The sequence below is a fragment of the Chiloscyllium punctatum genome, chromosome 41 (assembly GCF_047496795.1).
Source record: "Chiloscyllium punctatum isolate Juve2018m chromosome 41, sChiPun1.3, whole genome shotgun sequence".
NCBI lineage: Eukaryota > Metazoa > Chordata > Chondrichthyes > Orectolobiformes > Hemiscylliidae > Chiloscyllium > Chiloscyllium punctatum.
The window spans coordinates 17,472,567-17,490,567 of NC_092779.1; positions in this window are offsets into that span (position 1 = coordinate 17,472,567).

The following is an 18,001-nucleotide window of genomic DNA, read 5'->3' on the forward strand; positions in this document are numbered from 1 at the left end:
GTCCACTACACCTCCAATTTTGCTTTCATCTGCAAACCCACTAACCATACCTCCTATGTTCACATCCAAATCATTTATATAAATGACGAAAAGTAGTGGACCCAGGACCAATCCTTGTGACACACCACTGGTCACAGGCCTCCAGTCTGAAAGGAAACCCTCCACCACCACCCTCTGTCTTCTACCTTTGAGCCAGATCTGTTTCCAAATGGCTAGTTCTCCCTCTATTCCATGTGATCTAACCTTGCTAATCAGTCTCCCATGGGGAACCTTGTCAAACGCCTTACTGAAGTCCATATAGGTCACGTCCACTGCTCTGCCTTTATCAATCCTCTTCATGACTTCTTCCAAAAACTCAGTCAAGTTCTTGAGACATGATTTCCCACGCACAAAGCCATGTTGACTATCCCTAATCAATCCTTGCCTTTCCAAATACAAATAAATCCTGTCCCTCAGGATTCCCTCCAACAACTTGCCCATCACCGATGTCAGGCTCACCAGTCTATAGTTCCCTGGCTTGTCCTTACCACCCTTCTTAAACAGTAGTACCACGTTAACCAACCTCCAGTCTTCCGACACCTCACCTCACCAGCATCACTTCTCTAGCTTCCCACAGAGTTATAGGGTACATCTGATCAGTTCCTGGGGATTTATCCACTTTTATGCATTTTAAGACATCCATCACCTCCTCCTCCGTAATATGGACAGTTTTCAAGATGTAGCCATCTTTTCCCCCACATTCTGTATCTTGCATGTCCTTCTCCACAGTAAACACTGATGCAAAATACTCGTTTAGTATCTCCCTCATCTCCTGCGGTTCCACACGTAGGCTGCCTTGCTGAACTTAGATGGGCGATATTCTTTCCCTAGTTACTTTTTGTCTTTAATGCATTTATAGAATCCCTTTGGATTCTCCTTAACCTTGTTTGCCAACGCCATCTCATGTCCTCTTTCTGCCCTCCTGATTTCTCTCTTAAGTATACTCCTACTGCCTTTATACTCTTCTAAGGATTCACTCGAACTCTGCTGTCTATACCTGTCATAAGCTTCCTTCTTTTTCTTAACCAAAGCCTCAATTTCTTTAGTCATCCAGCATTCCTTACACCTACCAGCCTTGCCTTTCATCCTAAAATGCTGTCTCTGGACTCTCGTTATCTCATTTGTGAAGGCTTTCCATTTTCCAACTGCATTGGAGTTTAGAGGAATGAGACAGCACCTTGTAGAAACATTACAAAATATTGGTGGACTTGATTGGGTAGGAGTGGAGAAGTTGTTTCCCCTTGTGAGAGAGTCTAGCATCAGACGGTGTAATCTCAGAGCAAAGGATCACACATTGTAAGGCACAGATGATGATCTTTTCTCTCAAAGTGTAATGAATTTATGAATTCTTTACCACAGAGGGCTGTGGAAGCTAGTTCATAAAGTATGCTCCAACTGAAATAGACAGATATCCAATCATTAGTGGAATCAAGAGTTATGGGGATGGGGGGGATCTAAGATGGCAGTGATCTGAGAAGATCACACTGCAGAGCTTCGCATCGCAGCAGGAGCAAGACAGTCCTTTAACCCACCCAACCCAGGTCATCAGGATTTCTTGGGGCATTGGAAAGATTGTGGAGCCCCAAGAAACATTTAAAAATTAACTTACCTGTATTTTCAGCTGTCCAGAAATGCCTAAAAAGGGAGGAGGAGCATCTGAGGCCGGGCCTGCAGCTCAGCCTCGGAGCCGATTACTCTCCAGGACCTGGTGAGCCAGCTCTCGAAATCTCGCGAGATGTTGGGGAAACAGATTGAAGAGAAGCTGGCTCCAGTCTCTCTCATGCTGCAGAAGCATGAGCAGCAGCTGGGACACCTGGAGAAGAGGACGGATGAGGTGGAGCACAGGGTCAGTGGTGGAAGCTGATGCCAGTTCATTCAAGGAAGAGATCCAAGCCCTGAAGACGCAGGTTCGTAATTTGCATGACCAAGTGGATGATCTTGAAAACAGGGGCAGGAGAAAAAACATTCGGGTCATCGGTCTGCCTGAGGGTAAGGAAGGTGAGCGGCCTGCGGAATTTGTTGAAGATTGGCTTCCAAAATTCCTTGACTTGAAGACTGGCATGAGAGGATTGAAGATAAAGAGGGCTCACCGGGTCGCAGCACGGAGGTCGTGTCTGGGTCAACGCCCTCGTCCTTTCCTGGTGTGGTTCCCATCATTACCGGGATAAGGAGAGAGTCATGGAGGCTTCCAGACTCCAGGGGAAGGATCCAAAGGCCCTAATTTACGAGGGGTCTAAGATAATGTTTCTCAGGACTTTTTAGCAGCGGTGATCCAGAAACGAAAATCGTATGATGGTGTCAAGAGAAGATTGAAGGAGCTTGGGATTCAGTACTCTCTGAGATATCCGGCAGTGCTTCGGATCACCTTAGATGGATCCATGCATCTCTTTGACACATCGGAGAAGGCAAGAGACTTTGTGGACAAACTAACCTAATTTAAACAATTGTAGTATGTATAAATATTGTTGCTTGGGTATGCGTTTATCATTCTGTAAAAGAAATGTAGGAAATCCGGTTGGAGCTTTGTTTTTCCCCTTTTTTTTCCTCTATTGATAATAATTTGGTTCAAACTATGTCTGGCGGTTGTTAAGATGTACATTTTAAATTTCTAAGTTAGGACATACCAAAGGATGGGTGGGGTATTTATTACCCCTTTTTTTAATAAAAGAATGTTTTTTATTCATATTGATATTCTATGGGGTGTTTATTCTTTTTAGCTTGTGCTTGCGATGCGGCTCTAGCTGGGAGAAGTGAAGATGGTTGCGATGGTTAGATGCCTATTAATGGGCAGTTCAGGATGAGTAGTTGCCCCCTTCGGGCAGGGGGTGAGTTCCCCTACTCAGCGCTATTGGCATTTTATATGTTGGTTTGTTTTCTGACTTTTGTTGTTTTTTATTTTTAATAATTTTGTAAGTTTGTTAAATGTAGTGGTTTTAGTTTATGTAGTTTTTATATTTGGTGGATCATGCAACACTAAGGCTCAGCAATTTGTGGTTCAGGTTCCTCCTCTCTGGAATTTAAATGTAATTGCAGAAGATTATGGCTAATGATTTGTTTAAATGGTGTGCCTGGAATATCAAGGGAAGTCACTCACCAATTAAGAGGAAGAAGGTACTCTTGAGTCTTAGAAAGGAGAAGGTGGATATTGCTTTGTTACAGGAGACATATTTGGATGACAAGGAGCATCTGAAATTACAGCAGAATGGCTTTGATCGAGTTTATTTTTCATCATTTAATACCAGAAGTAGGGGAGTGGCTATATTGGTAAGGAAAAATCTCTCATTTAAATTGTTGGAATGTGTTAAAGACACATACGGGAGGTTTGTAATTCTTAAAGCCTTGATAAATGAGGAAGAATATGGCATTTTAAATGTTTATTGTCCCCCAGCTCATCCTCTTAAATTCTTGGTAGATGCTTTTTCTAAACTGATAAGTCTCAAGTCTCAGCACATCATTATAGGGGGAGATTTTAACTGCCTCATGGACCCCACAGTAGACAGGTTGCCTAAAGGTCCCTCGATACCCTCTGCACAAACTAAACAGTTATTGGGTTTGAGTGGGGAATTAGGGTTGGTGGACGTCTGGAGGTGTCTCCACCCTACAGGTAGGGATTTCACGTTTTTCTCCAATCCGTACAGATGCCACACGAGGATTGATTTTTTTCTGACCCCTGCGGTAATCCTGGATCTGGTGGCATCCTGTATGATTGATAATATTGCCATCTCTGATCATGGTCCAGTGTACCTCATGGTTAAAATTAAGGATGTTACAGTGGATTCAAGGTACTGGCGATTGGACCCCTTTATTCTCATGGACAGCAAGTTTGTGGAGTATTTCTCTAGGGAATTACGGGCATTCATAGACATCAACATAGGCTCGGTTGATAGCTCATCTGTTCTCTGGGAAACTGCCAAAGCTTATGCCAGAGGGTTAGTTATTTCATATTCCACAAGTAGGAAGCGGCAGAAGGGTGAGCAGCAACGTCTCCTTGAAGCACAGTTGAAGGCAGCCGAGAAGGCCTATTTTGACAGACCCTCATTGGTCAAATTACAGAGGATTCCGGCACTGCGGTCTGCACTAAATTCCGTGCTCACGCAGATGACAAAGAAGGAGCTGGCTTTTGCAAAGCAAAGGTTATACGAGCATGGTGACAAGCCAGGCAAATACTTAGCATACCTTGCCAGAAAGCGAAGTGCCCCACAAACCATTACAATGATTAGGGAAGGCTCTAGGAACCTAACATGTGATTCTAAAAAGATTAATGTGGCGTTCCAGAGATTCTACTCTAAGTTATATCAGTCTGAGAATTGAGAGGAGGGGCAGGCCAAAATGGAATCCTTTTTTAGAGATCTGAAGCTCCCGGGTGTAACTCCCGAGCAACAGTCCTTTCTCAATGCCTCATTATCAGAGCAAGAACTGCAGGAAGCTGTGAGGCAGCTTCAGAGTGAAAGGCGCCCGGTCCTGATGGACTTCCCAGTGAATTCTACAAGGAATTTATAAGTATTCTGTCAGGCCCGATGCTGAATATGGTTAATGATTCATACAGTCACATTTGTCTCCCACCATCTCTGATCACTTATCCTTAAAAAAGGGAAGGATCCGGAAGACTGTGCTTCATACAGGCCCGTCTCACTCTTAAAATTGTGGACTTTAAGATCCTCTCTAAGGCTCTTCTGTTAAGGCTGGAGACTGTGTTACCCTCTATTATTAAAGAGGATCAGACGGGCTTCATAAAGGGTCGCAGATCCTCCAATAATGTTAGGAGGCTGCTTAACGTAATTCAAGCATGCCAACAGAAGTCAATACAGGGATTGGTGATATCTTTAGATGCAGAGAAGGCATTTGACCGAGTTGAGTGGCCGTACCTTTTCTATACTCTCGACCGGTTTGGTCTGGGTGAAGTTTTCATAAGATGGGTAAAGGTTCTCTACAGTGTCATTACCAATGGGGTACGGTCAAGCGATTTTAATATTTCTAGGGGCAGCCAGCAGGGCTGTCCCCTTTCACCATTACTTTTTACGTTGGTGATTGAACCATTGGCAGAGGCCATTCATGGGGATCTCAATATATCAGCTCCAGAAGTGGGATCAAAATTACATAAGATCTCGCTGTATGCAGATGATGTTCTAATTTCCTTGACAAATCCAGCAGTTTCAGTGCCTTGCCTGATATGATGCATTCACGCATTTGGCACTTTTTCAGGGTATAAGATTAATTTTGCTGCCTATGGGTAGTCTTACGAAAGAGTTGGCTCTTGAGAGTGACTATAGATTCCCATTTAGGTGGTCACAGGGGGGTTTTGTGTATTTGGGCATATTCATTACTCCAGTTCTGGATTGGCTGTTCAAAGCCAATTTTACTCAATTATTTGAAAAAAATTAAACAAGATCTCCAAAGATGGGAGGCACTTCCAGTTTCATGGTTGGGTCGGATAGCGCTTATTAAGATGAATATTCTCCCTCATTTGCTATACCCTATACAGATGCTCCCCCTGATTTTCAATAAACAAACCCTCAGGAGACTGAATGGTTGGTTCAGCTCCTTTATCTGGCACCGTAAACGGCCCCTCATTAAATTAGCCAAACTGCAGTTGCCTCACAGATTGGGGGGAGTAGACCTTCCGGACATTAAAAATGACCAATGAAGCTCGCTTTTGACCTACGTGACTGATTGGGTTTGTGGGGACCCTCTTTCAATATGGCTAGATATCGAAGTCTCCCAGGCAAGGTGCCCCCTTACCAGTTTGCTGTTTTTGGACAAGGTGAGGACAGTTAGGGAATATTGCCGTAACCCAATAGTCATCAATACTGTTAAAGCACGGAGGGCAATTCAGCAGAGGGAAAGTAATATTGGCAAAACATCTTTGTTTACACCTTTAGTGGGTATGCTGAGTTGTCAACCAGGTATGATAGATTCAGGATTTAAACGTTGGGCAGCTAGGGGTATGTCTTGCATGGGTGATTTATTTGAGGGAGATATGACATCCTTCGATCAGTTAGTACAGAAGTACAAGTTACCCAATAGAGACCTCTTTCGTTTTTTTCAAGTTAGGGATTTTATTCAAAAAAGGACCACACTTTTGACTGATCCCTACAAATCTGACATAGAAAGAGGGGTACTAAGGGCTAAGAGTACGCTCTCTGTCAGTATTCTATATCACCAATTAGGGGGTGCTACCTCAGATGAGTCTGATCGACTCTGCAAGATGTGGGAAAGAGAGCTGGATGTTGAAGTTTCTTCAGAGCCATGGGAGGATATTTGGGAGAATGCAAGGAAGGTATCAATTTGCAGTAGGACCCATGCTTTACAGTTGAAGATTCGCCACAGGGTCCACTTAGCCCCAGACTGTTTGTCAAAATTTAAACCAGCGGTATCTTCAGCATGCCCCAAGTGCAAGGTCTGCACGGGTACTCTTACCCATTGTCTTGGTCTTGTGACAGGCTTCAAACATATTGGAGTGCTGTGGTGGGTGCAATGGAGAGGATTTTAGGTGTAGGGGTGGAGAAGGACCCTATTTCGTTCCTTTTGGGCCTACTCATTGTATTTCCTGCAGAGTCGCATAAGGCAAAACTTTTCAATATTCTTACATTCTGTTCAAGGAAGAATATCTTGCTAGGTTGGATATCAGAAAACCCCCCAGGCCTGTCGGGTTGGCGGAAGATTGTTATGGAGCATATTCCTCTGGATTTTCTCACAAATATGGTACACCACAAAACTGAGAATTTTTACAAGACATGGCAACCCTTGTGAAATACCTGGACACAGATTTATCTGCCACACTAACAAGGGCTTCTATATAGCCGTAACGCTTGTGTTTCATGAGTCCAATATCCAGGGAGGAGGAACTGTGAATGTATGAGTGTTTTGTTTTCCTGGGCTGAGTTATTATTTATTTGTTTGTTGTTAGGTATTTATTTAGTTAGTTAAATATCTAGTTTAGGTTTTTTTTTTAACTTTATACTTCTCTATATATGTTTATACGTTCGTGTAGGAGGGTGGGTTGTGGAATTTTTTTTAATTATTTGGGTTTAGTTTTGTACTATTTTTGTACTATTTTGAATTGCATTGTTTTGTATTTGTTGTAATATTTAAAATACTATTTTTCTTAATAAAAATATATTAAAAAAAGACTTATGGGGATGAGGCAGGAAAGTGGAGTCGAGAGTTATCAGATCAGCTATGATCCAATTGAATGACAGTGTTGACCCAATGGGCCAAATGGCCGACTTCTGCAGTTATAGCTTAGGGTCTTATATTATGATATGGTCGTATGTGATTTGTATATTCTTAATCTCATTTTCTTTAAATGTTGCCATTTTGAACTAGTGGCATTGGTCTATGTTTATGAAGGGGTTTAATGATTAACTTATCAATACTTCTGGAGCCAAAGTATCTTGAAACCAGTATGACACAGTTAGCTTTTGAAAGGTCAATAGGTATTTATTTGCACTGGGAGACTTTAATGAGTGAATAGTATAATTATTGAAGAGCATTAGCTTGCTTTCGGTTAGTAGGATCAGGATTTTTGTTTTGCTTCAGCGAAATACCCAGAACTTGAAAAGCTTTTGGTCTCAGGCTACATAAGTCCTGATTGAATTGGATGTAAGAAACAGCTTTTCGTAGAGAAAGGAATTAGTTCAGTAACATTAGCATATATGTTACGACAGTGCAAGAGTTTTAGTTTGAAAGTTCCAGTCCAGAAGTAATTGGTTAGAAGCTTGAAAAGATTATTCAAAGTAGAGAAAATCTCAACTCAATTTTGTGAATACTCAACGAAGAGGCTATCAGATTCTCAAGACAGAATTGAAAGCAACAGTTAAATCAAACGTCTAGATGTGATAGAGAGGGAAATTCTCTTTGGTATTGTACAGGGATGCTGCTTGGGATAGATAGAATATTGTATTTTTATTTCAGTTTTTTTCAATTTGTGTTACAGAATGGTTTATTCTATTTTCTTTTATTTGAGTAATTTATGTCTCATTGCTAAAATCAGATGTGCAGCATTTCGTGAAAGACCAACTTGTTCAATAAAAAATGCAACCAAGTCAGATTTTAGTTTCTGATCTGACTTGTTGAGTGATAATATCATCGGTGATCATAACAATATATACAACAGAGAATTGATTTCTTGTTAAGACAGATGTCTTAATGTTTATTTGCTGTGCTTACATGGCAACAAGAAAAACATTTACACATATTCAGGTTTATGCACTTACTGTTGTGTATGCACATGACTGGCTGACTGAAGACACATCACCAACTCCATGATATAGCCATGCTGCGGGTACCTTTATACCAGAATGTCACATGTTGTAACATCATTGTTTTAAAGATGCAAGACTGTCTGGTCTGCAATTTGTGGCAATGTTCAACATTCCCCCACTTGACTTTTAAAGAATGGGAGCCCTTACTTGAGAGATATACAAGGATGCATAGAGATACCTTGCTTCTATACATCAGATAATACCTAGGTGGATGTATGTGTATATTTATACAGTTATCACAACTTGATAGTGTAGCTTAACTCTGAGGTATGCTATGTGTCATCATGGATGTGTGTGTGTCCTAGATGTGTGATCCTGCACCCACACCTCCCTCCTCACCTCTATCCAAGACCCCAAAGGGAACCTTCCACATCCATCAAAGTTTCACCTGCACATCCACCAATGTCATTTATTGTATCTGTTGCTCCCAATGCGGTCTCCTTTACATTGGGGAGACTGGACACCTTCTCACAGAGCGCTTTAGGGAACATCTCTAGGACACCCGCACCAATCAACCCCACCATCCAATGGCCCAACATTTCAACTCCCCCTCCCACTCTGCTGAGGATATGCAGGTCCTGGGCCTCCTCCACCAATGCTCCCTCACCACCCAACGCCTGGAGGAAGAATGCCTCATCTTCTGCCTCGGAACACTTCAACCCCAGGGCATCAATGTGGACTTTACCAGTCTCCTCATTCCCCTCCCTCCACCTTACCCCAGTTCCAACCTTCTAACTCAGCACCGCCCCCATGACCTGTCCTACCTGCCAATCTCCCTTCCCACCTATCTTCTCCACCCTCCTCTCTCACCTTCATCCCCACCTCCACCCACCTATTGCACTCTTGGCTACCTTCTCCCCCTACCCCCACCCCCCTCGCATTTATCTCTCCACCCTAGAGGCTCCCTGCCTTCATTCCTGATGAAGGGCTTTTGCTTGAAACATCAATTTTCCTGTTCCTCGGATGCTGCCTGACCTGCTGTGCTTTTCCAGCACCACTCTAATCTAGACTCTGATCTCCAGCATCTGCAGTCCTCACTTTTGCCTAGATGTGTGGTTATCTGCCATGATATCTTCAGCATTCAAGTCATCATCCTGTGTGATGTGTGTTTGGTGCAGTTCAGATATCTTGTCTATTTCTTTTCAGGACTTGACCATTACTTATTTCAATGTCATATGACCTAGGCTGGCTACAATGACTCATGTATTTCCATGAACCAATGCATTCACATGAAAATCTTGAACTCTTAAGCAATGATCTGGCTAAGTTCAGGATAAGTACGTCCGTGCTGATTGACCATTTTTCAGGCTCGGTTGATTAGCCACAATAAATGTAGGGTTAGGGTCTGGGTGGGATGTCATTTTAAGGGTTGGTACAGACTCAGTAGGCTGAACAGGCTTTTTCCATAATGAGGGAGTCTATGATATGGCGAGTTCATTCAATTTCTCGTCAGTGGTAACCCCCAGCATGTTGATAGTGGTGCATTCAATGATTTTAGCACCATTGAATATCAAGGGGCAATTGTTAGATTCTTTCTTACTTGAGCTGGTTAATGGTTGGCATTTGCATGGTGGGAGTGTTACTTGCCACTTTTCAGCCCATGCCCAGACATTGACCAGATCTGGTTGCAGTTAGACATGGACTGAGGAGTCACAAAAGGTGCTGAAAATTTGCAACGATCAGTGGACATCCCCAATTCTGACCTTATGATGGAGGGAAGGTCATTGATGAATTGCTGAAGCTGCTTGAGCTGAGTGAGACAGATGTCTTGAAGATATTTTGACAACTCTTAACTGTTTACAATATTAGTCTGGTTCTGTGTTTGCTGATGTTACCATTCATTATATACCCATAACTGACTGAATGAATGAAGACTTCCATATCGACCCCATGACCAAGAGTGACTGAGAGCAAGGTAAATACCATGTGGTGAGATGCAATGTCATGTCACTGTCCTAAAGATACAGGCCTGTTTGGTCGGGAATTTATATAAATTATATAATCTGGAATAATACAGCAGAAGAGGTGGATCTTTTCCAGGTCTCCTTTGGTTATGTATGAAGGGATGCACAAAACATGTACACACACACATACACCATTTTACACTTTCTGCTTTTGCCATATACTGTACTCCTCTCTATTTCCCCAAGGTACTTCTAAAACCTTTTGGCCACCTGACCTAATATCTCTTGATGTGATTCAATGCTTCAATGGGATGTTAAAGGCGCCACACAGGTGTAGGTCAAGTGCAAACCAGAAAATTACGTTTCTGTTTTCGATTTGGATGTGCTCGATCCGTTAATTATTTTGAATAATTCTGCAAGGGTTTGAGGACAATTGAAAAGAGGTTTCTGGGAAACCAGTGCATTTTAATGGGACTGTGGTTTGTCGACTAGTCGATTTGTACTTGATTTTTTTTTGTCCTCATGTTTCTAAATTTGGTGAAATGGCTTTATGGGTGCACTATTGACTTAAATCCCCAGTTTGGGGCTAGTTACAGATTGTCTTTGTTCGGTGTTAGTTGGCGGCAGTAATTTGGATTTCGGGCTGATGGCGCTGTTGTAAATGTGAATGTCAATTTCTGACAGTTCTGTGGCCAAAAACTAACACTCACTAACTCTGGGAAAGCTCAGCCGGAGGGCCGCCCAGAAACCAGTGAATGTGGAACAATTAATTTTGGTTCGTGCGTGTTTCGGTTAGATAAGTGTATATTTGCAGCAAATGTTAATGTAATATGCAATGTCTTCATTAAATGCAGAGGCCATAGTGTACTTTGGCGATGAATGAAACAAGCCACACTGGAAGTGCATTGCAATGGGGAAAACAAATATAAAACAACCCCCTGAGGGGCTTAAATCTTTGTCTACGCTGCCCATTAATTGCTTTCATTTCGATCCATTCTGCTCTTCTTAACACTGTCTCCTTATTCTCATCATGAAGTCAGCCATTTATAATAAGCTTTGTTATAGTGCGTTTATTTTGGGAACAGTATTGACAAATCCTAAAGATTGAAACACACCCACGAGTTGAGGAGATGATGGTATTGTTGCTAGCCTATTGAGACGAGACCCAAAAAATGTTATAGGGAAAATAAAAACTGAAAGAACTGCGGGTGCTGTAAATCAGAAACAAAAACAGAAAATGCAGGAAAAGCTCAGCAGGTCTGGCAGCAACTGTGGAGAGAAATCAGAGTTAATGTTTCAGGTCACAGAGTCATAGGGATGTACAGCACGGAAACAGACCCTTCAGTCCAACTTATCCATGCCAACCAGATATCCTAACCTAATCTAGTCCCACTTGCCAGCACTTGGCCCATATCCCTATAAACCCTTTCTATTCATGTTCTATCCTCTGGCAGCTCATTCCATACACGTACCAACCTCTGTGCGAAAAAGTTGCCCCTTAGGTCAACTTTTCAAATTTAAAAGGGACCTAAGGGGAAATTTTTTTCTTGCAGAGGGTGGTGTGTGTGTGTGTGGAATGAGCTGCCAGAGGAAGTGGTGGAGGCTGGTATAATTATAACATTTAAAAGGCATTTGGATGGGTATATGTATAGGAAGGGTTTGGAGGGATATGGACCAAATGCTGGCAAATGGGACTAGATTAGGTTAGGATATCTGGTTGACATGGATGAGTTGGACTGAAGAGTCTGTTTCCGTGCTGTACATCCCTATGACTGTATGAGTACAGGCCCAATCTTGTCAACCTCTCTTCATAAGAATATTCCTCCACAATTGGGATCAGCTAAGTGAACCTTTTCTTCAAGGCAATTACATTCTTCCTGAAATGGAGAGACCAAAACGGTTCACAGCATTCCAGATTTGGTTCAACTGGTATCCTGTATATGTTTAGTAAGCCATCCATATTTTATGCTTCTTTCCTTTTGAAGTAAGGGCTGACATTCTATTTGCCTTCCCTATTACCCACTGAACTTGGACGATAGCTTTTTGTGTTTTATATCTGAGGACTCCCACTTCTGTACTGCGGTTTTTCAGCGTTTCCCCTTTTAAATAATATTCAGCTCTTCTACTCTTCCTGCCAAAGTGCGTAGCCTCACATTTTCTCATATTATATTGCATCTACCAAGTTTTTGCTTACTTTCTCAATCTGTGTATATCCCTCTGTATATTATTTGTGTCATTCTCACCACTTGTCTTCCTACGTATTTTTGTGTTTCCAAAAACTTACAATAGTACATTCACTTTTGTCACTCATTCATATTCATTGCAAATAATTGTGGACCCAGCACTGAAGCCCAAGGCACTTCAGTAGTTACAGGTTGCTATCCTGAAAATATCCTCTTTACCCCAACTTTCTGAATCCTATTAGTTAGCCAATCCTTTATCCATGCCGATAAACTCCTGCCAACACCATCTGCTCTTATCTTATTAAATAGCCTGATGTGCAATACTTTTATTAAAATCCACATATATTACATTGACCTACCTTAACTATGATTGCTCTCTCACGTTTTATATATTTAAAGTTCTTATGGCCTGTTTTATGCTCCTTGCTAGTTTGCTTTCATAGTTTTTTTTCCACATTTCTTTTGGTCATCTTTGTTGGCTTTGAAAACTTTCCCAAACTTCTGATTTATCACTAATCTTTTCCATATTGTATGTTTTGTTTTTCTTTCTATTAGATACTAACTTCCCTGGTTAATCATGGTCAGTTCATCCCTTTTCTAGAACCCTTCTTAGAGTCATAGAGATGTTCGGCATGGGAACAAACCTTTCGGTCCAACTCATCCATGCCACTAGATATCCTAAGCTAATCTAGTCCCATTTGCCAGCACTTGGCCAATATCTCTCTAAATCCTTCCTATTAATATAGCTTCTATCCATGCTAATATATTACCCGTAACACCATCCTCCTTTATTTTATGCAGCAGTCGTTTGTGTGGTACCTTGTTGAATGCCTTCTGGAAATCCAGATACGCCACATCCACCAATTCCTCATTGTCTAATGTCCTCAAAGAATTTCAGTAAATCAGTTAAACATGATCTGCTTTTCATGAACCCATGCTGCATCTGTCTGATGGGACAATTTCTTTCCAGATGTCTCACTACTTCTTCCTTGAAGCAGTTACCACACTACAAATGTTGCGTTAACATGCCTATAGTCATCCACCTTTTGTCTAACTCCTTTTTTAAACAATGGTGTCACATTTGCTGGTTTTCAATCTGGCAGAACCATCCCAGAGTCCAGTGAATTTTGGTAAATTACCGTGAATGCATTTGTTATTTCCACCGCCAAAGAGTGAACGGAGACAGGTTCAGTTGAGGCATTCAAAACGGAACTGGGTTGTTGTCTGAAAAGGGAGAACATGCAGGAGGACATGGCCACGTGAGTTGATCCTTCATTGCCGTATTATCCTGGCCTCACCCTGCTCAATGGGCAAAAAGCTCCAATGGCTGATGAACATCAGCTCAAACTGGTGCCCGAGCAGATGTTCGCTGTAGTCAGGATTGTTTGGCAAGTGCTGCCCTAATGCAGAATCAAAACTGGCAGAGAGCACAATGAAAGCAAAATGTAGTGGATGCTCGGGGAGGAGGGGTGGTAGAGAGTTGTGTTTCTGTGGGGGGGGGGGATGAGCCTGAGAAAGCTGCTTCCTTCTCCCTGAGAGGGACTAAGGGGGACAGATTGACAACTCAAGCCATTGTCAGTGGGGAAGGTGGACACCTTCTTCTTCACTGGGAATATCTTTACTGTGAGCAATGAATGATTTACTTAAATGTTTGGCATCAACTGTCTTTTCTAGTAGACTCCTTTCCCAGTCCACTCCAACCAACTCTACCCTCATTCTTGTGCAATATATGGACTGCATTATTGAAAACTACAAATGCATTACCTTCCATACATCACAATTAGAATTGGGTAAAAATAGTCACGGATGGGTTGGACCGAAGGGTCTGTTTCCATGCTGTACATCTCTATGACTCTATATGCACAAATTGCCTTTGGACGAAATTGTATAGTATTTGACATAATTCCATAGAGAAACAGTTAACAATTTGAGTCCAGGGTGACTATTGTTTAGGGAGATAAAAATATGATGGGTTTAAGCTGTTGAAAAATGGGATAGGGCACCTGGAGTAAAAAGAGAAGCTCAGAAAAAGACTGGAGAGTGAGAGATTTGATCTCTATTCTCCTTTGTCCTCTAACCTTTCACTGACCTTCCTTTTTGTTCCAAATGCCCTCATTCCCCCCGCCCCTATTTTTAACAGCATAAAACTCAACACTTTTCAACCTTTCTTTTCAGTTCCAAAGAAGAATCAGATTGAACCAAAATGTCAACCTGTTTCTTGCTCCACAGATGTTGCCAAGCTATTGAGTTCCTCCAGCACTTTCTGTTTTTATTTCAGATCACCAGATCTGCAGCGTTTTGTTTATATTAAAAGTAATTTGTGTTCTTGCTCAGTGGTAGCACATCACCTCTGGGTTCTGAGTTCAAGTCTCACTCCAAAGATCTGAACACAAAAATCTAGACTAAATATAGCCATGGTTCTATTAGTAGCACTCTCACTGCTGAATTACAAGGTTCAGGGTTCAAATCCAACACCAAGACGTCAGGGCAAAATCAATGACAACACACCAGTGCATTACTGAGGAGGTGTTGCACTGTTGTAGATGCTGTATTGTGGCTGAGATGTTAGACTGAGAGCCCCCAACCTCCAGACAGGTGAGTATAAAAAATCCCATGTGACTATTTCATAGGGTCATAGAGTCATACAGCATGGAAACAGATCCTTTGGTCCAACCTGTCCATGCTGACCATAATCCCAAACTAGTCCACCCGCCTGTGATTGGACAATATTCATGTACTTATGTAAATGCTTTTTAAATGTCCTAACTGTATCTCCATACACCACTTTCTCTGGAAGTTCATTCTACACATGAACCACTCTCTGTGTAACCAAATTGCCCTTCATGTTTTATTAAAATCTTTATCCTCTCACCTTAAAAATATGTCTCTTATCTTGAAATCCCCCACCCTGGGGAAAAGACTCCTGCCATACACTTTATCTATACCTCTCATGACTTTATAAAACTCCATAAGGTCACCACTAAAAGAAGAGTAGGCAAATTAATCCCTGACATTCTGGTCAATCTTCATCCCTCAATCCTCATGGCAAAAACCGGATTATCTGGTTTTATTTCATGACTGTTTGCTGTGCACAAGTTGGGTTCCTACATTAAAATGGTCACCACATTTCATTGGCTGTATAGCATTTTGAGATCTCCAGAGGTTGTTAGAAGTGCAATGTAAATGAAAGACTTTATTATTTATTAATTATAGTCATGAAATTGTTTTCCTTAGATCAGATGATACTTAAGAAAAATGGAATAGAAATATTGAAAATTACTAAAAAGAAGTACACTTTCCACTGGTGGAATGTCTGAAACCTGACAGGACAGAAAATGGCAGAAGCACCAGAGAGACGCTGGTAGGAATCTTGCTGATGCAGTGCATTACTGTCAGCTGGAACGCACTACAGGCCATTCTGTTATAGAAGCAAAGAGGTTCTTCTGCAGCTGTACAGGGCCCTGGTGAGACCACACCTGGAGTACTGTGTGCAGTTCTGGTCTCCAAATTTGAGGAAAGACATTCTGGCTATTGAGGGAGTGCAGCGTAGGTTCACGAGGTCAATTCCTGGAATGGTGGGACTACTTCACGCTGAAAGACTGGAGCGACTGGGCTTGTATACCCTTGAGTTTAGAAGACTGAGAGGGGATCTGATTGAGACGTATAAGATTATTAAAAGATTGGACACTCTGGAGGCAGGAAACACGTTTCCGCTGATGGGTGAGTGCCGAACCAGAGGACACAGCTTAAAAATACAGGGTAGGCCATTTAGGACAGAGATGAGGAGAAACTTCTTCATCCAGAGAGTGGTGGCTGTGTGGAATGCTCTGCCCCAGAGGGAGTGGAGGCTCAGTCTCTGGATTCATTTAAGAAAGAGTTGGATAGAGTTCTTAAGGAGAGTAGAATCAAGGGTTATGTAGATAAGGCAGGAACAGGATATTGATTAAGGATGATCAGCCATGATCATATTGAATGGTGGTGCAGGCTTGAAGGGCAGAATGGCCTACTCCTGCACCTATTGTCTATTGTCTATTGTAACACCTGCTTAGTTAACATGAATTCACTGTAACACTATTGAAGAACGGGGGGCGCTGTTTCTAAAGTGTGAACGTTTAAAGCATATACAGAGGAAACTCAATTATCTGGCATTCAATTATCCGAATATTGGATTATCCGGCAAGATTGCAAGGTCCTGATGCTTAGCTAAATTATGTCAGCCGGCATTCGCTTATCTAGAATTCCATTAACCAACCGAAATACTCCTCGCCCATGTCCTTCGGATAATTGAGGTTCCCCTATATTGGTTATAACGGGATTCCGGCCCCATTAGTTTTGATGGTGCTGCTATTATGCGATTTTCATAGAACACAGGATTGCACAGGAACAGAACTACTGCGTTATAGCAGAACTGACTGTATCTAAAAAGATGGTGGAAGCATATCTTCTGTGGTGCAGTGGTAGTGTCCCTACCCCTGGACTGGGAAGCCTAGGTTCAAGTCCCACCTGCTCCAGAGGTGTATAATAATGTCTTTAAATAGGCAGAAGTACATGCAATAGCAGAAAGATACCTTGCCAAAAGAAAGCATGAGAGAAGTAGGATTCAATAGCAAACTATTTTAGAAGGCTAAGGAAGACAGCTGAGGTAATGGGCACAAGTGAACAAACTTCCAAAACGCTGCTGATGGAATTTGAATTCAATTAATGAAATTTGGAACATAAGGCTAGTCTTGGTAACATTATCATTAATCATTGTAAAAATCCATCTCGTTCACTAGTGTCCTTCAGAAAACGAAATCTGCTGTCCTTGCCTGGTCTGTCCTAGATTCACTACAATGTGGTTGAGTCTTAACTGTCCTCTGCAATGGCGTAGCAACCCACTCGGTTCCAGGGGAATTAGGGATGGACAATAGTTGCTGATCTTGTCAAGTGCTATGAAATAGTTATAACTGTGAGGTGTTGCATTTTGGTAAGGCACATCAGGGCAGGACTTACACACTTAATGGTAGAATCCTTTGGAGTGTTGCCAAACAAAGAGACCGAGGTATGCAAGTTCAAAGTTCCTTGAAGGTGGGGTCCCAGGTGGACAGGATGGTAATGAAGTTGTTTGGAATGCTTGCCTTTATTGGTCAGTGCATTGAGTAAAGAAGTTGAGATTTCATATTGCAGCTGTACAGGATATTGGTTAGGCCACTTTTGGAATACTGCATTCAATTCTGGTCTCTCTGCTATAGGAAAGATGTTGTTAAACTTGAGAGGGAGCAGAAAAGATCTACAAGGATGTTGCCAGGGTTAGAGGGTTTGAGCTAGAAGGAGAGGCTGAATATGCTGGGGCTATTTTCCCTGGAGCATCGGAGGTTGAGGGGTGACCTTATAGGCAGGATAGGATATGGATAGGATAAATAGTCAACATCTTTTCCCCAGGGCAGGGGAGTCTAAAATTAGAGGGCGTAGGTTTAAAGTGAGAGGGGAAAGATTTAAAATGGCCCCAAGGGGGCAACATTTTCTTGTGGAGGGTGATGCATGTATGGAATGAGCTGCCAAAGGTGGAGACTGGTACAATTACAACATTTAAAAGGCATCTGAATGGGTATATGAATAGGAAGGGTTTAGA